The 22,317-nt window shown below is 39.4% G+C and overlaps 1 long non-coding RNA gene across 1 annotated transcript in view; it reads left to right on the top strand.

Annotated features, from left to right (window-relative positions):
• Positions 1-21,897, top strand: part of LOC111609358 — a 30,264-nt gene extending 8,367 nt beyond the window's left edge. Inside the window, exons 3-4 of the long non-coding RNA XR_002753085.1 lie at positions 19,843-20,067; positions 20,409-21,897. This is a non-coding gene — a long non-coding RNA (uncharacterized LOC111609358). The remainder of the gene's footprint in view (positions 1-19,842; positions 20,068-20,408) is intronic.
• The last annotated feature ends 420 nt before the right edge of the window (positions 21,898-22,317 follow it).

The raw sequence follows: 22,317 nt of genomic DNA, 5'->3' as shown, positions 1-22,317 counted from the left end.
TAGTTACCTTCACTCATTAATTTGGGCCCTTATACGGCATTTAAATCCAAACAGCCAAGATAGCTTTGAGGTGTGACACTGACTGATTTGCAGGTCTTGTACCTTTGAGGTCTTCTTGTTGTCGTAACATCACAGATGGACATGCATTGATGGTCCGCTGTCCTTTGTTAGAAAAACACCAGTCACCCATGTGCTCCCGGCTGTAGCCTGACACTGTTTTCATTTAAATAATCTTAAAGGTGTATCTGTTGAGATGTGGCTGGCTTTTTTCCCATCCTGGCCTAATTATTCTTTTAAAGTCATTTACTTCTCCATCATTACCCTGCTTGAATGAGCCAATCCTGAAAGGCCTTGAACCTTTTTCTCCTTCCGCCTTGTCATTTCACTCTCCCCAAACGTACTCAACCATTAAAGAGTCGCTGCAGTCCGCCACTCATTATTGCTCAGTGCATTTACATTGAATAGGTCATTGGGACCCAACTAAGTGGAACTAATGTGGGACAGAATAGTTGAGGGTTTAGCTTCAGTGTTACACAAACCCTCTGCTCTGTAATAAGGACTCTCTTATTACTGTTAAGTAGGAAGGAGAATACCTCACTGATCTGAGCCATGTCTCGGAAAGAAGAAAAAGGGGGGGGGTTGCTTGCTGTTTGCTTTAGGGTTATCTGTTTTGTTGGTCGTTTCATAGGTCCAAAATAGACCTAGTGTTTAGATCACAATAAAAAGAAACCTGTAGTATAGCTAGTGTTACATGAATTACTCTTCTTGTTTATTTTAATGCTTTTATTTCAGCTGAATTGCTGTGATGCATACAGTCCAGTAATTATTCAGGGACAAGGATGCAGAAGGCATTGCCATATGGTGGACGTCTCTTCTGCATCCTGACGCGGAGAAGACTCAACAACAGGCCACAGGGTCACTTCCTGACATCAGCAACAGAGTGCCAGTATGGCCAGCGATTACAGCGCCTTGGAAAATAATTCATATCAGATGAACATTGTCACACTCTGTCACACTACAGCCACAAACTCCTACAGTATTTGAAAGGGATTGTGCGTGATAAACCAGTATAACGCAGGACATGGCTGTGAAGTGAGGAGTTCTTGTAAGAGCAAAATTCGAAGTTTGCACTTCATGCAAAACAGATTGTGAGAACTAACACTTCACATGACCCTGAAATACCGCACTTTTCAGATTTGCCACTTCTCAAAACAATTTCGCTTCCACTTTACAATTATGCGCTACTTTGTGTTAGTCCATCACATAACATCTAACCGGAAAACATCGAAGTTTCTGTTTGTAACCTGATAAAATGCGAAAAAGCTTAAATCATCCAGAGGATTTTGTGAAGCACAATATTACCAAAAAAACAGCCTGTCCATGGTAGTCTGCAAACTGCACGATTCATCAAATTTTCCGCAGTAAGGAAGCTGTTGTAAATGTGTGAAGAAATACAGCCACTGCTTTTTCCCGCTGACAATAAAGTCTGCCATCCTACACAACATGTGTCATGTCTCCAGATAAAGTAAACGAGAAGTAATTTTGGATCTTGTTTCTATTTCGTAGGCTCATCTGTGGGTGCGAGCAGGGAGGGAATGATAGCTGATACGTAAACCTCTGGCTCAACATGGTGGGCGGGAGCACCCAAGCTACTTAACTTTTATTAACACACTGTAGTGAAGCATGTGTGTTTGCCCGTCTTTGTGTTTCTCCCATTTGTAGAGACCGACACAATCGACTGCTTCTATCAATTAAGACTGACTTCCACTTCATGTTACATGGCCGACAAAACAGATCTTTCGGAGTCAGTTAGGTGGTCATTTCTGCGAGCATCGGAGGAAAGGAGTGGGAGGAACTGGTGATAAACAAGGGGTAGACCTATGTGAATACACTTCGGCTGGCTTTAGCTGTAAGAAGTAAGACAGATCGAATATTGAGTGAGTGAAAGAAGGGCCTCACAGCATCAAAGGCACGGTTTGAGAGGCACCAGGAGAGATTAAAGGGAGCCTTGAAGAAATGTGTGAAGGAGACCAAACTGTGGATGTTCTATCCAAACCGAACAGGCGATAACATTCAATACTAAACTCCTCCTCTTCAAAGTCACATCTATCTGAGCACATTGCTGCTTTTCCACACTTTGGCTGCCAGATCTTGACCTTGAATAGGAAAGCACCGAAAGCACAGAGAGGCAAAACACCTGCTAAAAGGAGAAGGTGCTTGATTTTTTGAATGATCAGCATCTTCAAAAATCAGAGTAATTTCTCCTTGATTCATTTACATCAACTTTACACCCCTTAAAAAACCCACAGTAGTATTTAATCTATTATCTACAACTTTAATGCACAATTCTGAAATTTTAGCAAATTCCTTTAAAACAAAGTGTTGATATAAAGGACACAATTGCACGTAAACAAAGTTAAGTAGTAACCCAAACCCCTGCTGCTTCTGGCCCAATCAGCCTGCCCTATTCTGGCCCAGCTTGTGTGCCTGCATGCCTGCCTGAGCTTGGCTAGGTTTGAAAAGTCATGCTTGTGGGTGGATGCTACTCATAAATATGTATTTGGCTTAAGCCGAGCAGTCCCACTGCTCTCGACTCCGCTGTGCTCGCCCAAACCTTATGCTCTTCTCAACCGTCAGACATCCGCAAGTTACGGATGCAACTTCCTGGGGCATATTCATGAAAAGCCGAACAAAAGAATGATTGATGCTAGGATTTCTGATACAGGTTGCCGCTACAGGGGGGTTGAATGCTAAGATGGCAACAGGATGTTTGTAGAGACAAAATCCATATTTATTCTGTGGTTCGAACAGCATATTTTTTTTTTTTTTATATCTAGCTTTTAGGCTGTTCTTTCATCCAAACCTAATTTTATCTACCTTCAAACATGACCGAGGCAATTATGATGTTTCTTATTGACTTTACTTGTGTTTTTTTTTATTTTTTCCTCTTTGCATTTGTTTAAGTTGGTGACTCTGGCTTTCTTATAAAGGTATGCTCATACCAAGTAAAAAATATGTTCACTGAAAAGCATTGAAAAAAAAAAAAAAAACTAAAAGGGATTCATTTCATGCTTTTTCAGTTACTTAGTGTGACTTTATTGAACGTAGTGTAATAACAGAATAAGCAAAGTTATAAATATAAACAAATACAAACAAAAGAAGAACTGCAATAAAGTATATTTGCACATTCAAAGGAGTGGATAGAAGTATGAACTTATTTTCACACCCACTCCTATTATATCTGCAGCATCAACCAATACGTTACTATTTACATTAACTTTGTTTTACCAGTCTTTCTTAGTTGGTCTTTTTTATATCCATATCTATAACCAGTAGAGTGATTCATTATTGCATGTAATTATAAGCGCATATTGTTTTTAACATGTAGAAAATTTTAAATAGATGTTCAGAATTCATCTAATTCTAGAAATTAAATGAAGTGCATTTTTAATTCTACAAATTCTATAAATTCAACCTGCATACAGATGCACGGTGAATTTTAAATTTGTGGTTACAAATTTTAAATAATTTGTGGTAACAAATTACTTAAAATTTTTAAATTCACATTTTTCTCTTAAATTATAAAGTCCTTCCTTTTCTAAGAAGAGCTTTTGACTGTTTCCAGGTAATTAATTATTTTTGGCTTTAAACAATATAACAGTTTTCACTTTATCAGCAAATTGTAACAGTATAGATTTTATGAATAGTGCATTTGTATGATTACTCTTATTTCTCATTTTTGCAATGTTATCAATGATTGTAGTGAAATTCTGTAGTTGTTGCCCCATAACTCTGCACAATAACTCAGTTTATACCTCATTAACTTTTTTATATTCTATCACATTAGAACTTTACATTTCTGTTCTTTTTCTTATTAAGATTTCACATGAAAGACCAACACAGTGGTTAGTAATGTAGATATGGAATGAGACACTACACATGTATAAACACATAAGATTTGCCGTCAATGAAAATTGATTCACTGGATTGGGATTGAGCCTTTGGCTACAGCTGTAAATCTTTTAGGCTGAGACTCTATCATCTTTGCACATCTCAAGACTAAGATTTTGCCCCATAATTCTGTGCAAAATAGCTCAAGTTCAATCAGAATTAATTCTCCTACCTAACTTTTAGATCTCTGCAGCTCCCCAGAGTAATCTTAGGCTTCTTGGCTGTTTTTCCAATGAGGTGGACCTCCACGTATTGGCACTTTTACACTTGTGCCATACATTTTCCATTGAGGAGTGCTATGAGGCCTCAGAGGCCTTTACAGAACAGCTGGATTTGTACAGACTAAATTTCATATACATAAACTTCTGAGGGGCCACCGCAATAAAAATGACTGAATAACAATACATACAAATGTCTCGTTGCATTTCACACTTTTGAAATGCACAATGCAAAGCAATGTGTACCTACCTGAATAACTGTTTTTACTGGTGGGACTCAAACAATTTTTTTATGAATGGGATGGCAACTGGTTCTCAAAATATAATGCATTTTGCAAAATCAAAGCCAGATATGTGGGCATTGAATAAGAAAAAGTTCTTTCGGGAGTATTGTCAGAATGCATGCCCTATCTCATTGCTCATTGGGGTAGCATAATGACAATCTGCAGGCTGAAAGCCAAACCAGTCCTTTCAATCTTTCCTCTATAGGGATTGTCCACTCAACTCTGCCAGCCAACTACTGCAGAGCAAGTGCTGCAGTAACCTTGACAGGACCTGACCGCTTCAATTACAATTGTGATTTCTGGATTCATTGCTGATTTTTAAAATTTTATTTATTTCCTTAAAACATTGTTGCCACAAATTCCAATGCAGTTTTAAAACATTTAACTAATATTCCTACATCATACCTTACATGATGTATGGTATGATGAGCTTCATGATCTGCTCAGTCTCCCTGAAAAACCAAGATGTCATCCTTTAATTCTACGGATAATATCATTCCCTTTCCCATTCATACTGTAAGACCCATCCTCTTTAGGTCTTGCCCAGTGAAAACTGCTGCCCAAGGTAGACTGTCCACCCTGTGCCCTGGCTGTCAGCTTTCCAGGCAGGCTACGTTGACAAGGGGAGGCCACTCGGGCTGTCTGTCATGGGGTTATTCTCGGGGCGGAGACGGTTCAGCTGATTCGCTGACACCGGCTGGTGCGCGCAGGGGCTGGAAGGGCGGGCGTTTGGCGGGGATTTACAACGTGTGTATGTGTGTGCTTTTGGCGGGGAGCTACTAGGGGTTAGCCCTGCCAGATGACAGGTATGAGTTAGGCGGGGAAAGAGTAAGAAGGCAAAAAAAAAAACACAGCAATACGAGGCCACGCACCAAAACACACCTAGATCTGTTCACTCATGTTGAAGGACAATAAGGAAGTTTCCAGACCCTTGACGCACAGCTGGAAATAAATGTTCTGAAGAAAAGTATGACAAGGTAACAGGACAAGGTAATAACATTTTAAACATCTGTTTTAGAGTTAGGAAAAAAGAGAGCTATTGAAAAAGTTAAATCACAATTAGCCTTTTTATTGCTTCTCGGAATAAATCTAAAGTTTATAACACTTTTCTGACACAAGAATGGTCGTTTGAGTCACTCCCTCAATATTAGATATGCACCTCCGAACATGGATCACAAGTCACTTCAAGCTCGTCTTTACCGAAGGCTTTGAAATCACAACAAATTAATTTCTTGACAAAAAAAAAAAGAAATGGATACAGTGACCAATTTTGCTTCAAAAATTATTTGTATAATTATTCGCTGTAAAAGTAAACTAGTGAAGAGAACAGATTTTTCCACATACAACTTTTTGCCCCAGAATTTTTATTAAAAGGGAATCTGTGATCACAGTTCTCTGACTCTTTTATGTAATTGTATATTCTGTCTTTCTTCCTTTGGTCCCAAGCAGAAAATATAAGAAGCATTTTGTTACTCCTATCAATTCTAGATTTTTTTTTGTTTGTTTGTTTTTGTAGAAGCTGGCAAGGTAAAATGCACTGGCATTTTATCTTTTTTTTGCTCATGTTAAACAGTTTTAATAAATTAAGACATGACAGAATAAATTCCACTGTCCATTTTATGTTTTTGGGACTGAAGTGGGTAAAATACTCACATATTCCACAAAAGACTGGCCAGGTTCCCCCACATAAAGTTAGGCATGATCAGCTACTATCCAAACAGTCCCGTGCCAATTTTGTGGATAATGCAAGTTCTACTTCTGCTTTTCTTTTCTTCTGGAGGCCAAATACATGTCTCTCAAGTTCCCATATGTAGCTCCCGTTGTATTGTGCAGCTAAATATGTGCATGATTGCATTGTATCTCAGCGCTCGACTTGAGATGGACTGGAGAAACGTTCTTTATGTTCCTTACCTTAAACACCAGTTGGCATGTGCTTTAGTCAAACTTTCTTTGATTAGAGCAAAAACTTTGTTTAAAGTCCAAACTCCAGCAAGTATTTAACTAAAACATGAGCTTTGTTAAAACTCTTTATTTATAGCTTTTTGTCCTGTAAAGCTATTGTGGTCTTAGCTTGACATAGGGTATGACTCTACGCCTGCCTGGTTCAGTTAATGGGAACCTATGAATATGCTAATCTGACCCCACTAACACCTCCACCTGCCAGCAGTTGTGGAAAGTCTCCTTTGGCTCTGCAACGCTGCCTCTGCTATACGTACATGCTGTGAAGCTGGTTTCCTCTTCTCCTTTTTGTCTCCTCCCCTTTCATGTGAAGTGTGTGCTACCACACAGGAGACTGAATCAGTAATAAAATGTAAAATATTGTATATTTTTGTATTTTAGTTCAGGACTGGAGGCCACTACAGTCAGAACTGGGATTATCTGATTATTGAATTAGACTATATTAAGAGGAATTGCAAGTATGTTTGCATTTAACATTGTCTAAAAAACAGCAAATAAAAGATACTGATTTGGAAAATATTAAACAATATGAGATCATATGAAATTCAGGAAAAATACAATATTTTACTTTATGTGAAACTTTTTAAAATACATTTCAGGACTGGCCCAACTATGCAGGCCTGAATGTGGCAAGGGAAACTGAACCACCTTAAGGAAATCACTGTTAATTTCTGACTCAACAGTGGTCAAATCATTTTGGATATCTGTTTCCCCCCCTTAACATACAAAGGCATGCCCATGTTCAGTTTTTCCATTATATTTTCCGGGGGTGAGGGTTGAGGGGTTAAAAACGTGAAATCCAAATTTGAAAAGAGCCTTTCATATTTACTTAGATTATCTTTGAAATTTGTTTGTTGATCTGAAACATTTAAATGAGAAAAAAAAAAAGACAGAGCATACTTGTAAAGGAGATGAGATCTTTTCTCAGCATCGTGAGGAGCAAACTGTAGGTTATTCCTAGACAAATTCCTACTTGTGTTCTGAGGATCAGATGTCCGTTATTATAGCAATGTAATGTTTGTACCATCTTATGATGATTCCTGAGGAATCCTATGGCACTTTTCAGACTCCTTTGGGAGACTGGCTGGCTTCATACAATGTGCCGGTATATTTTTTTTCACTCTGTTGTTTTAGATTTTATGAGTGTAATACTCTACCCCCGGTGAAAATGCATTTTCTGTGTGTTAGATTGGGATAATCCCTTGATCTCCGTAAGAAGGTTTCAGCAACATGCCAATGCTGACTTTAGCCACGGGAGCCAGGGCGACCCAGGCGCCAAGGGAACTCCACTCCACTCATGCAGTGCCAGCACTTAAACAAACGGCGTCGGCTTTCAAAGACAAAAAGGGAGACATGGTTCCACTGGACTCTCGGTCATGTACATAGGTTTTTATAAGTCAGTAAGTAAAGACATACACACATTTCCCCACACAGAAAAAATACTCAGGTAGCTGTTCGGGATGAAGGCCTTCTAAATTTGTCAAGCCCCTTTAAGTTTTTTTCATATTACATCAAACACTACAATTGGGATTTGATGTGACTGACCAACATGTCGTGCATCTCATTTGATCAGGGCATCTTCTTTTAAATGTTTGCTGTGTCACTTGAATGACTTGTGGAAATTTTCTTTCAACAATGGCTTTATCCTTGTCACTCGTCCATAAAAGCTAGACTTCTTAAATGTCAACAGAAACGCTCACCTGAGATGTGGATCTATGCATCTCCTCCAGAGAGAGCCCCACACTTTTCTGCAGACAGTCTCCTCTCAGTCCTTCACAACAGAGCTGTATTTTTACTGAGATTAAATTACACACATTTTTTAAAATGTAATATTTGTTTGGAAAATATCAAAATTAATTGCTCTGTATCTCACATCTTGTTCTAAAGGAGACGCTTGCACTAGCACTATGTGATCATTGCTGAGCTCTCACACACACTTTGTGCTCAGAATCATTGTCTCTTCTTACCTTGGACCTCTATTATCATCTAGAGAGCTTCTCAAACCTATTTTAGATAAATGACAATTGACTCCCTTTTTCTGTAATAGAAACAGCATCCTGAAACTGCAAATGAGACAGAGTTCAGACATTAGTATTCTGTTAATTTGACCCTAGGCGCCTCTGTGCAATCAGATCTGAGGCAAAGCACTTAGCCTATGGTAAGGATTAATGACGGCCATCTAAAACAATTTGGGAACCAATCAGTTGAACTGAGGAGGGTAAATCTAATATGATAATTTATCTGCATCAACTCGACTTGCCTGGCAGGGAGGAGTATGCTAATTACGCGACCCTTACCTAGTGACTGGATGCACACAGCTGGGTGTGCCGGCTCTGGCTCTGCTATTAGGGAACTTTGAGGGACTTTAGAGTTTGCTGAGGCAAATTCTCCTTGGAGGGTGATGGGAAGCGAACCCCGTCGCTTCACACTGAGTTCAGCCCTGCTCCCTTCTACCCCTCCATTTCAATTTCCATAATGTGCCCGCCTCCGATGACATGACAGCAAGGCGCAAATAAGTGCCTACGTCGGTATCAGATAGAGATGTAGTGGATAGCGGCTTTAATATGGTTGGAAGACCTCCCCAAGGGACCGTTTTTTGCTTTTTTTTGCCACTACAGAACATCAGTTACACAGTTACGACAATAGTCTCTTAATTGATTCGTTTAATTAGCCTGAGATGGAGCTAGCGCTGCGGCTTGTCATCCTTTATCATAGGGGGTCTCCTCTGCAGAAAGCACGACCGGTCTCTTACCCCAAACCAGTCAGACTTCTATTAAAGTGTAATTATATGTAAATGAAAACTGCTTCAAAACCCTTTGCATGTTGACCATGGAAACAAGAATGGTGTTTCTTCTTTGCTTTTAACTGATGAAAGCATAGTGAGGTGCATTTTGAAATAGATAGCCTAAGATTTTTTTGTTGTTGCTTTTTTTCTGGGAAGTTATTCAGGATTATTTCACTTTTTTTGGTGGAGAGGTAATCTAAAATGTTTTATGATTGCAGAGGGTACTCAGACAATCTGAGCCTACAAAAAAAGCTTCTGGATCTAGAGCCCTATAAGGGGGCATATAAGAGTTTCTGTTTAGTCTAATTCCTCTCCAGAATAACATGAACCCCTTTTAAATCCTATACAAGCACTCCCCCTCTCTTCAGCCTGTTGTTTACCAGAGGCCTTCTTGCTATGAAGTTGGAGCTGCACAGCAAAGAGTGTGAGCAGTGATTACAACTTCCTTCGGAGTGAATGGTGCAGATGTCGGCCCAGCCTTAGTGAAGCAGAACAATGCCCTCAAAGGCGTCCAAACACAATGGGTCTTTCTCGTCTGCCGGAGATGTCTCTCTATAGCAGCTCGCGGTGCGGGGATGCAAAGCAGGTGGCACTCAGAAAAAGAGACAGAGATGGCCTCGGCTCTTTCAAGTTTCCCCTGACTGAAAAGCATCAGCAGGGACGTGTGTGAAGGTGTCGGTGCAGATTGCTTCTGTGGTCAGTCTAGGCATTAGCGTTCGGAGGTGTCATTTAGCTGTGGATTAGCCGGGCACTCTGTTCACTGGGGATTTTCTCCCATTGATGGGCCATGGAGGAAAGCTTGGCATTGATGTTTGCGGGCGACTTTCTCTCTGATCTTTCAAAGCTTGGCTGGAGATTGAGAGCTCTTTCACTCATATAAGGAAGTTATAAAGTCCTACAGGCCCGCCCTTGCCTTGAACTGTGTATGTTGATCTTACGCCTCAGGTTTTTCTGATTTGAATATATATATATATATATATATATATATATATATATATATATATATATATATATATATATATATATATATATATATATATATATATATATATATATATTCTAATCCTTTAAAAGAAGGGTGCAACAATCCTGTTTGACGAGACCGGGCAATTCATGATATTGGTTTAACGAGAACAGCATCAGAGGAGAATTCAGAAATACCTTTGCAAAACCTATGAATCCAGTTTGTGAAAATAATAGTACACAAATCATAAACTGTGTTTTCAATAATTGTTGGTCCTAATGAGATAAAAGCACTGATTGGTCTCCCTTTTTATATTTTCACATACAAAAAATCTATTTATTTATTTATTTTTATCTCAAGCCATCTTTTAAAGAGGTCATATTCAGTGTGGACTTTAAGGTTTGAACAGTCTAGCAGAAATGGGAAGTCCTGCTATTATCAAAGATTCACCTCTCTTGGTTCCCATAACAATCACGCCTTCATGGCTGCCAAATGACATTTTGAGCCTTCTGTTTTACTGTAAGTTAGCAAAGCACATGTATTGCTAACTTATCAAATGTTTAAAAGAAGAAATTAACAAAGAACAAAACAAACAAAGTAGAGATGGGATTTGAAGGTATCTGGTACTTCTGCATCGAGTCTTTCCAAAGACTGGATGATTTTTAGATGAATGCATTTATTTTTATCTCCTGTGAGGTGTTACGTCCTGGCATTTCAAGGACACCATATGGAGAAGCTGGTTGCTTACATGTGCTGGGGCAGTTTCGCTCAACAAAAACGATATAAACAATCATAATTGCACGATTGACTTCATGAAATTAAGAATGCTTGTGGCATCAAGTAGGCAGGCCACATTATTGAAATAATAATAAATAATAATAAATAATGTGTCCTACAACTCTTAGGTGTGTCTCTGCTTCAACACACCTGAGCCAAATAATGAGGTCATTAGCAGGACTCTGCAGAACCTGACTGCATGCTGAGGAGGCAATTCAGCCATTTGATTCAGGTGTGTAAGACCAGGGACACATCTAAAACTTTCAGGACACCAGTCGTCGAGGCCTGGATTTGATGACCCCCCCCAATAGAGTGTCAGTCTTACCTCGCATATCTTTATTTATGAGACTCATATTACCAATATACACTCGTTATAATGATAATATTGTGCCGTTTTTTAGTAGTGTCTTGCTGCACCCATTATTAAGACAACAAACCCAAACCCAAAATGCACTACAAATAAAAAAGGTACTTTTTAATAGTATTTACAAAAAAGTAAATAAAATAGTTTTCTACTCATCTATGTTTCCCACTCCACATGTTTGTCTGTTTACCCAAAATAAAGGCACCCCGGTCTTACGGATTCACAGATTTAATTATGACAGCACAAATGTCCCACCGTGTGTTTACCACAAAGAGTCCCTCTCCATGGAGCTGAATAATTTGCTCAGTGCTTCCCCAACTGTGTGGCATTACTGCGGTTTGTCCTGGGCCCAGAGGAGAGCAGTGGGGACCAAATGAAGAAGAGTCACCTGGTGTCTCCTTCCAAGGTCTCACAGAGTTAACATGTAATGAATAAATTAATATCTAATGAAGGAAAGGGGTTGGAAAGGGTGGTGGGGGGGTGGCACTATTACACTCACCCACCATATCTGCCATCAGGGAAGACGGAGGTTGAATACACTAAAATGTTGACAAACACCATGAGAAGACAGAAAAAGTGGTGCTAAATACCTTGTGTGTCCTCCTACTGTGCTCATTTGAGCAGAAGTTAATGTCATCTGTACTTTTTTGTTTTGTCCCATTTGTGTCTCTCATCATTTTCTTAACTGTGTGATCTCATTACAGATTTTTGATTCCTGTAAGTGGAACTGCATTTAACAAATATGCATTTTAAATAGAGCACAGTCGTTGCTATTTGGATTTTTTTTTTTCTCCTCTAAGACAAATACCCTAATATTAATTATGAAAATCTGCAGGACTTCTTCCAAATTGTAAAATCAAATTGTAACATATGATCTTACAAAAACAATGCCTCTGTCTTGTTTTCACACGCTCAGTGCCGTTAGCAGCCAACATTAGCGATCTCTTTGTTACAGAAATATGTACAGTATGATGTCTGATGAATAATAGCCGTGAATCTGTGTGCCTACAGATATACCTTTCATGTTTCTTTTGTCATTGAAGGATTTAATGCGTCATTGGCACATGTGCAAGCCGAGCCCTGCTGCGCTGTTGCTAATGTCGCGGCCCCCCCGTGAGAGTACATTATCTCTGAGCCTTCCTATTATTCTGGAACAGTCTTTGACTTCTAATGTGCCTATCTGCACTTCCCTGGATATCGAGCGTTATTATGAAGCAAACTAACACTTCATTATTCTCCTATCTTGTCATTACAACAAGAAATACTCCATTAGTTAAAGCTCTCCAGTTTGGCCCCGTTAATTTATGTGAATGTCAGTTTGCTGTCCCACAAACACAAAGACTAAATTTATCTGCTGAGAGGGTTTCATGTCGAGGTTTTAACAAATACCCAGACGCTCGCAGGCAGAAAAAGACCCAGCATCAAAATGTGGACTTGGTTTGAAACAGTCTTATATCCACACAGCTCTTTGGGCTTTCAAAAGAGCTGTGATAAAAGACAAATAAAAGAAAACTTGTATTACTAATAAAAGAAAACCAAAATATCCAACATAACACAAACATATTAAGCTATCTTTGCTTAATTCTACAGTTTATTTGAAGTTTAATTTTACTAATTAACTATGTGATCAAACTGCAATATTGCTAAATGAATTAGTAGATGATATTTAAAATGAGGGGAAGTGGTCTGACAGATTTCAAAGGGTTAAAGGAAACAAATGAAATTGACCAATAAGCATCTATGTCTAATGTAAGCGATGCCATTAACGGGGTAAGATGGAACAACCGTTACCCAATATCTAATAGCTTTAGTATCTATAGGCATTCAATTAGATTTGCATGTTTGATAAATGAAGTGCATGTTAGCTAACAACTCAATGAAAATACCAGAGTTTTCTATTGACACAATAAAATAAAAAAGTGAAAAAGAGAATGATGGCACAGAACAAAACATTCCCATGCACTACTGTAGATCATTTTTCATGTATTGCTTGACATGTTGCACTAATTTTAATGGATAATTCTTTGTACAAGAATTATCCAAAATCTATGCCAAAGGTATTAAAAAAGAAAAAAAAATCTTCATAGTTTCTAGAATGATCAGGCAGAACGTGATGATACATTTTGACATGAACTTGTTCCACAGGAGAAAACCAAACAGTCTGCAAGTGCAACAAGATTCCATGATATTGAGTGTTAAAGTCAGCTCCTGTTCTCCACAGGAGACAAAAGAAGTGCATATACTGTAGCTTTATCTGAGACAGCACGGATAATACTCGGTTACAGTGCTCGGAGATGAAAATATTTTATACATATACATATTCTTGTAAAGCATGCAACAACAACTTCATTCAACCCACAGGAGGTATGTGATGTGATACGTTGAGCTGTAACAGCTGAAACATTGATATTTAGTTTAATTTTAGAGCCTTCTCTGTTTGTAATGCTTTATGTCCCACATGTTGCATCAAGGACAAAAATCATCATTGATATACTGATGTCCACATTCTACCTTTTTCATTATGTGCATTGTTTGTTGTTTTTTTTTTTTCACTTAAGAGAGGCAAATGCCTATTTTCCATCCCTGTGAATGCCATAAATCTGTTGCATCTACAAGGTCAGCCATTAAAATCCCACCAAAGACAACAAAATATGTCACTCTTTTTCCCTCATTCTGGTGTCATGTTTGTGTAATGACTTCACGCAGCTTTGAGTGATAAATTACACTAGCAGTCCATTCTTAGGCGAAGGGCAGTGCAAGGTCGCAACCTTATGGGCAGAGGAAACGGTAACGATAAGCGGGGGGTTATCCTTCTGCTGATTCTTGAGGATGGCCACCCCTGCGTCACCTGTCGGTATCTTACTGTCCATCTCGTACCAGGGAGGAGAGCGGCGAGAGCTCTTCTCCCTCAGCCTCCAAAGAGGAGAGGGTTTGGGCTCAGGAGAACAATAAAACAGTGTCAGTTTCTGCAGGAAAAAGGAGACAAAGTGAAAGAGGAAACAATTCATCCACAACAGGACACGAGAGCGTGGAGGAAGACCCGTCTTCAAAGATGCAGGGGTGGCTTTTCAGAATAGTTTAGAGGTGGCGCACTTCAAACGGCCCGGCGCAGCTCTCGTACTGAGCCGTTTTTCCTGCTATTCATGTGGTTTGGTTTTGGGTTGCTATAAGTAGCCCGCATCCTGTCCCTCTGTGGTCTCAGGTGGATACGTTTTGTTTTTGTTGCTGGGGCCAGGCCTTTAATGGCTCTCTGTACTTCCACTGCTACTGTTGGCAGGCCAACCGATTGGCTCGTTAGCAATACATATATCAAAAGTGAGAACTGCAAAACTCTTTTGACCTTATGGATGTGGCACCCCACTTGAATTTTGTAGAAATGTGTCTGACACATTGTCAGACCCAACCACCGCAGAAAAATGGAGAGAGACTTCAAAAAATTCCTGCTCCAGAGTCCTCTTCACCTCTGACTAAAACGATTCATCTTCCAACATGACAATAACTTGAAGCACACAGCAAACATAATGAAGTAATGTCAATGACTTCAGGAGTTGCCAGTCAACTTTGACTCTGTTTTACTAATTTGGTGACCAGATCAGCGTAAAGGTGCTTGGATATAAATGCGTATCCACATTTCACTGTTTTGTAAAAATACAAATTTTTGATAACCATGTACCATTTTCCTTTTCCTTTTAAGTCACACTTTGAGTTAGTCAGTCACTTATAATTTCAATTAAAAAAGACGGTGACGTTTGTGGTCTTATTGTGTCAAAATATGAAGGGGTATCACAACTTTCGCAAGGCGCTGCAAATAAAACCACTGGCAGTTTCTGATGCTAATCTCTTTACTTGCTCGTGAAAAGGTAATCAAGGTGGAGAGTGCGTGCAAGACTTGTGGTTTATTATAGTTTGCCAATCCTCTTATTTCTGTTTGAGAAAGCATCTGCTCTACAACCGTGCTAAGTGTCACTGTATCCGCCTTTTCCCCCTTGAACCTCCTGGATAAATATAGGCTTGAAGACGTGCCTCCCTGCAACATAAGCGGACCCTGCCCCATCCGTCTGTCTACCTCTGGCCTCTCCTTGCTTCCCCCCCTTTTTCAGAGCTTTTTTGTTGTGCCCTTTTGAAATATCTCATCCATGTTGATCAGTGGTGGTCTTCTTGTTACCTCTGCTCCTCTTACAACACCCAGATGCACACATGGCCCATTGTCTAAAGCACCAGCCTGATTGGCGTGCACTCACCGAAGGGGCTGGTAAGCAAGCCACTTAGAAGAGTAAATGACCTCTGTGGTGTAATTATGTACAGTTTGTGGTAACCTGGTGGTCTAAACTCGAGGTAGAACACCCCTCTGCTCTCTTTGGCCCACCTGCGCCTTTGTTAGTCACCCAAAAAAGTCTTTAGCTTTCTACTTCTCTTACTATTTTCCTCTTAACCATTTCCTCTTATGGGCTTTCAAATGTGTCTGGATGTCCTGTCCCTCGCCTATCTGTAGGTCAACCAGAGGCCCATTAATTATTTGGTGATTACAGAGGGATGGGGGAAAGTGGCAATGTTTGTCTAACATGCGGTAGGTCCTGTTCATGTAGTAACTCATGAACAGGACAAGACAAGTTTGTTCTTGTCATTGTTTTTCTTTTGACCCGTGACTTCAACTACCCTCAATAAATCAAGATGGTCATTTGAAAGCGTTCAAGCACATTTTAAAGCTAGTTTTATGTTGTGTTGGATGATGTAATCCCAGTTTTTCTTTGCCTTAAAAATCACGTTTTTAAACATGTTTACCCACGCCGAAGCCAAGAAGCAGTAAGGACCAATTCAAAGGGTGAAGTGGGGCACTGACAAATCCAGAGATGCTAACGAGTGCAAACATACACTCATATCCTGATTGTGCAGTTGGTAGTGTGGACAATGGGGGCGGAGAGAGGGAAATGTGCACGGCAGCTTTCCATTATGAGATCCTGTGTATTACTGTAATCCAGAGGGCCTCCTGCTCACTGTGGCGTGTGCCAGACTCCTGGGTGGGCAATCTCAGAGACAGTGGGGAGGCCCAGCTTATTTCTGGGCACATTTGGCATGGCCTACATGGCTGTTACAGGAACTAGAAGTGGAACAGAAGTCATAAAAAGAGGCTTTGATAGATTGGGGGAAACTTTTTAAGGCGTTAGAGGTGAAGGGTGCACCTGTACCATGTTTTGCTTTTTATTTTTCTGTTGAAAGTGATATATTGGCATAATGGACTAATATTCAAAATGTAAGAATGAAGACTTTCACATAACATGACTGTTCTGTACTTTCTGCCACTTATTTTTCTGCAGGGTTAGTTATTAGAGACTGTCACAGTGACAAAACCCACCTGCCCCTGAAGACCGCTTTTTGGAAACCTGCTAATCGTCTCAGGTTAGCAACCTGCCTCAGGAGTCTCAGAAAACCTTTCAATGTTCTGTCAAAGGGCTTATCCCTGCGCCACCAGAGAGCTCTGCTGTTCACTGAGATGGAGATGGTTGGTTTCCCTCTGGAAATATATCTTAAACCTGTTGAGGTGGCATGAACTGCAACTTGGTTCATGAGAATTAAATTTGGAACAAAAAAAAACATACATGCAAACAAAAAGAAAACATTTTTTATTATTATTATTGTTATTAACATCACCATTATGTTCCTTCTTATTTCCATTTTGTAGATTTAGCTACAAATAGATGCATGTTATCCAATGCATCAGAATGATGTTTTGTAGTAGATACTCTATTATGTACCGAAAATAAATGAAATGCTGAAAGGGCAAAAGAACCAACATCTAGCAACAAATTTGGGTAAATTATTAAATAAAATTAAACAAAATCTACTTACTGCGATCAAAAGATATTAATCACAACAACAAAGCATAGAAAATAAGCACAGTGAATAAAATATTTTGAAAATTGAGTCATAACGTGCAGTGAAACTAAACAACTAACTAAAGTCTGCTAAAAGCCAATCCAAAATTAATTGTTTGTTGTTGCCTTTCAAAAGCAGGTAACAAGTCAAATTGAATACAAGAAACACAGGGATAGTTATTGCTTATACATTAAAATATTTACTGACGCTATATAATTTGATGAGGTAGAACAAAGTAGTTGAAATCCAGTTCACAAATGAATGACTAGAATGTTTTCTTTTGAACTTAGAAAATACTGAAATCTTGACTTCAGTATCAGCATTATAAGCCTCACATGAATCCAAACTCTGATACAAACTCTGTTTGGATCAAAGGATATTGACTGCATTTCAACACAGCTTCACCTTAACAATAGATGTGTAACTTAAATGTGAATTGTATGATATACTCTGTGCTATTCGCATCTGTACAAAATGGAGTGGGAACCTCCCAGCACAGGGGAGCCTGATTGCCATAGTTACTGAAACAACAATGACGATCGTCCCAAGGTCACAACCCTCCACGACCTGGGTTCAGGGGGAGGTTGTCTGAGGTTTCCTGAAAATAATGGGTGGGAAATCTTCACTTCCCAGACCTCCCAGTAACCCTACAAAGTAGAAGATTTATGAGACACAACGAGGACTTCCCTGATTGGCTTTATGACTGGACTTCCACTTTGTTCTCTACTAACGCCATCAGAATGTCTTAAACCTTAAACTTTGACTCCAGAGTGAAGGTTTGACTCAGGATTACGGAGAGTTGGCAGGATGACTCAAGAGACAAAAAGGGTTATGAAAACTGAACACCACATTAGCACCGTGATGCTGTTTTACTATGCAGTGTCTGGCAGCGCACCTATGAGCTTTAAACTGAAATATACAGTGCTCGCTTGGATGAACAGCTGACTTTTACACTAATAGACACGCACACAGTCACAGGCAAGCACTGGCACTAGTGGAGACATGCATGGGTCACCTGGTAGGTCATGCCCCCCCACTGGTCAGCTCTGCTATAAGACTGCATTGATTATGTGCCTGTCTGCAAGCATGCATTCGACCATGTGTGTTTTGGAATCTGAACATGTGGACACATGTTTTTTGGTTCTTTTCGTGGGCATCTATGCAAGTGTGTATTAATCTATGGAACACATTTAAGGTGGAGAGATAATTAGGATGTTTAAATGGGTTTACGTTTCTCTTGATTATCCTCAGGACCAACAGTAGCTTCTGTTTTGAATTAATTTATAAATTAACTTTAGGATTATATTCCTGGTTTATAGTTAGAAATATTAGCATATAGCACATTTTTGAAGAGCACTAGTACACTAAAAATAGATTAGCCTTCCCAATTAGGAACTTAAGTGAACTAATTACAACCAGCTGACTCCAAACATGATACACAATCGATGACCACCTAAGAAAAAATACACTTTACTTTTTACAAGTGGAGAACAGAGAAGTGTGGCTAGCAGGATATTCAAGAACCTCTGAATAACATACCCCAACTATGACCAACTTTTACTGCGACTACAGCTGAAAGTCTCTACCAGCTTAAGGGCATGAAGAGGACGGAGCTGTTGCCCATTCATTTCAGCAAAACACCTCAAGCTCAGTTAGGCTGGAAGAAGAACATTTGCAATCATTTATTTTCAAGTTTTGACATTGTTTCTCAGCTGGATTTAGTTGTGTGCATCTATTGAGAGTACCTTCTTCCATTTGCAACTAACAAATACAGTAATTTTAACAAGCAAACAAATAATTTGGTAATGACTTTAACATTGACTTTCTTGTTGTCACTCTTCCATAAGAGTTAGTTTTAAGGACGGCACATTAAATTGTTGTCCTGTCAACAGACTCTTCTGCCTGAACTCTGCAGCTCCTCCAGAGTTACCTTATATGTCTTTGTTGTTTTTATGATTACCACTCTGTGAGCATACATAGCTATTTGTTGGTAGGTTTGCAGTTGTCCCAACATACAAACCTACCATTATATAACTGCTTACATACTGTTTTATATCACTAACTCAACTTCTCCCCAGTTTTATACTGGACCTGTTTGCGTTGTCTTTCAGCTATTGGTGAAGATGGTAGAGCTATATTTAAACTGAGATAAAAAATACAGAGGTGGACTCTGTTTTCTAACTAATGGACACTGACTGACTTGTTTTAAGAAGAAAATAGGGTTAAATACAGTTTTTCACCACACCTTTCAGACTTGTAAAAAACCATCTATCACTTGCACAGTATTAATCTAAATTAAATGCATAGAAGTTTGTGTTTGTAATGTGATAAAATAGGGGTGTACTTATTTGCAATTTACTGTATTAAAAATGAAGGTGAACTAAAAACCTACAATGCAAAAGGTTTTTCTAAAAGATTGCCCCCCTTTTTTTTCTTTACTAAGGAAACAAATTCAATGATTTGGAAAAAAAAAACAAAAAAAAACATATATCTTGTGTCTTTACTTTAGTTGTTAAGGAACCATCCCATCAGCGAGTGTATGAGGGAAAAGAAGTAAGGAGACAGCCGGAATATAATCTGTGAGCCAAATTCAGGAGAATAGACTGTTTATCATGGCGACCCTTCAGCTCTCATCTCTCGTGCTTCATATTTCATTTGTCTTTCAGCTGTGAAAGAGCGTTATGCAGCCCACAAGTGACCCACAAGTGCCCAAAAATGAATACAGTGTGCTAATAGCTGTGAGAAGACACCCTGGGAGCAACCATGAAATATGTGCAAGGACCCGTGACCACTGAGATAATAGCCCCTGACCAGACCACGGATTGTCTGTCCACTCTCTCCTCCGCCGCTCTCCCGCTCAGGTTTGGAGTGGCTCAGGTCCAGGACAGATGGTAAGTTGGGGCTTCTGTATCTTATGGCAGAGCAGGGGGTAGGACAAAGCCACATGGGCGATAGAAGGATCAACAAAATGTACCATCCTTCCAGTTAGATTGCAGTTCTCTATTTATTTATTTATTTATTTATTTATTTATTTATTTATTTATTTATTTATTTATTTATTCAAAAATTACACCTGGAGATCTGTAAAAAGGTACAGAGATGTCTATTTCTAATTGTGCACTTTAGTTCACATGCATGGCTTTAAAAAAAAAAAATAGGCCTAATAATAATAATCTGGATTAAAAGGGCATTCATCTACACACAGAAAATGTCCTCTATCTTGCTCATACAGGTTTACAGACAAGGCACTAAATACTAGCCACAGCAGGGCCGGTGCTGGCTATTTCCTAGCAGGGAGTTTTGTTTGTGGGAGCTTTTTGTGTTCATCTGACGAACCACATCCAGGGCAGAAAGAAGAGAAGATGGGGGCAGCTCTAATTAAAGCCCAAGGAAGAGTGTCATCTGCTGTGAACTCACAACCAGGGGGGCACAGCAAATCAATGGACAGCCAGCACTGTCATCACCATCAACAGCTCCCGATCAGAGCAATTGGAGGAGAACAAAAAGGAGCGAGAAAGACACTACCGGGGAAGCTTCTACCACCTGTGCAGAACCTAAGAGTGCTGAGGGGGAGAGAAAGAGGGAGCCGGGCACAGAGATCCATGAAAAACACAGACCGAAATTGTGACGCCATGGTTCAATCTATTGTGAAACACTGGAGATTTATCGTTTCTTAGTTAGGGTTAGCAATTTTGCAATCATCACCGTGGACATCTATTTTGATAAACAAAGGTGCAATTCTATGACCAGAATGATCTAAAGACCTTTTAAAAATATAGATTTCTTTTTCTCCCTCTTGCTTTTGCTATTGAATCTAGCGGCTACATAGAGAGAGAGAGTGCCAACGATAAACGTTTCTTGCAACAAGAAAAAGTGTTTCCAGCGCAAATTTAGAGTATTGAACTCTGCAAGTGGTATCAGTGCTCTCCTGTCTGTGTGAACTGTGCCTCCGGGCCAGAGAGTTGAGGTGCGCTGGATCAGATTCTTACACAAACATGGCCACATAGACGGCATGTTCTTGTGGCATTAGCATTCCAAATGTTTTTTCGAGACGAACGTGAATGCGACTATTTTTGTCTCATAACGCGCACTCTCAGATAGCCCCTTTTGAATAAATGAATTCTGACAAGGGGAATCTGCATACAAAAACACAGCAGGTTTTAAGGCAGCGGCTGGTCGACCAGCGAAGACCTCTGAAGTCCTCTCTGAATCTCTTCATTCATCGCCTGCTCCTTACAGGCCTGCGACTCTTTAAATGGCCGCCTGTGTTTGTGCTGTGTTCACACTGGCGGTTAGAGAGGCAGCGAGGCATACACCAACACATTAAGTCCTCTGTGTTTGTGGTTGGCACCTGCAAATCCTTTTACTTGCCTTAATGTCATGCAGAAATGTGTTGAATTTAAAATGTGTTCTTAAAGGAAGCTGGAGTGTGATTCTGTGAACAAAATAGGAAAAAGCAGCGTATTTGTTTTTGCCTTCAGGTAGGCACACATTTATTGGTCTTTGTGTCAGAAATTCAGACACCTGAACTGTTAGACCAAACCGTTTCTAAGAGCTCTAAACTTTCTACACTTTTATCTTGCAGGGTCAAAAACTATTTGATATGTGTTTTGTTTTGCTGTCAAGTTCTAGTCAATCCCAATGTGCTGAGTTAACCTAAAAACAGGGTTAGAGTGACCAGTGTGTCACACTGAGGCAGCCAAAGAGTGGCCTAAAATGACAATGAGCTAAACTTCAAAAAAGTAAATATATATATATATATATATATATATATATATATATACACACACACACGCATACACACACACACCCCACACACACCCACACACGTTATGTGTTACAATGTTTTCAATTAAGTATAGACAACAATCTTATAAATTGTCTAAATTATGATGACAAATTTTGTCATCTTTGTTGACAAATTTAATATAAATAGTAAAATTCTTACTTAACATCCCTTTATAGAAATTTGTAATAGTCCTATTCTTGTTCTCTTTTGTTAAAACTCCAAGATCTCATTTTGACATGAACACAGCTAAAACCAGGAATAAAGCTGTAATACAGTAGCAAGAGAAATATATGTGGAAGAAAATATAGTTTCTTAGGCGGACTGTATTGACTGCATGACCAGTTTGGTCAAC

The sequence above is a fragment of the Xiphophorus maculatus genome, chromosome 7, assembly GCF_002775205.1.
Source record: "Xiphophorus maculatus strain JP 163 A chromosome 7, X_maculatus-5.0-male, whole genome shotgun sequence".
Taxonomy (NCBI): Eukaryota; Metazoa; Chordata; class Actinopteri; order Cyprinodontiformes; family Poeciliidae; genus Xiphophorus; species Xiphophorus maculatus.
Note: the sequence above shows the minus strand (reverse complement) of the source record. Positions and strands in the feature narration are given on the sequence as shown.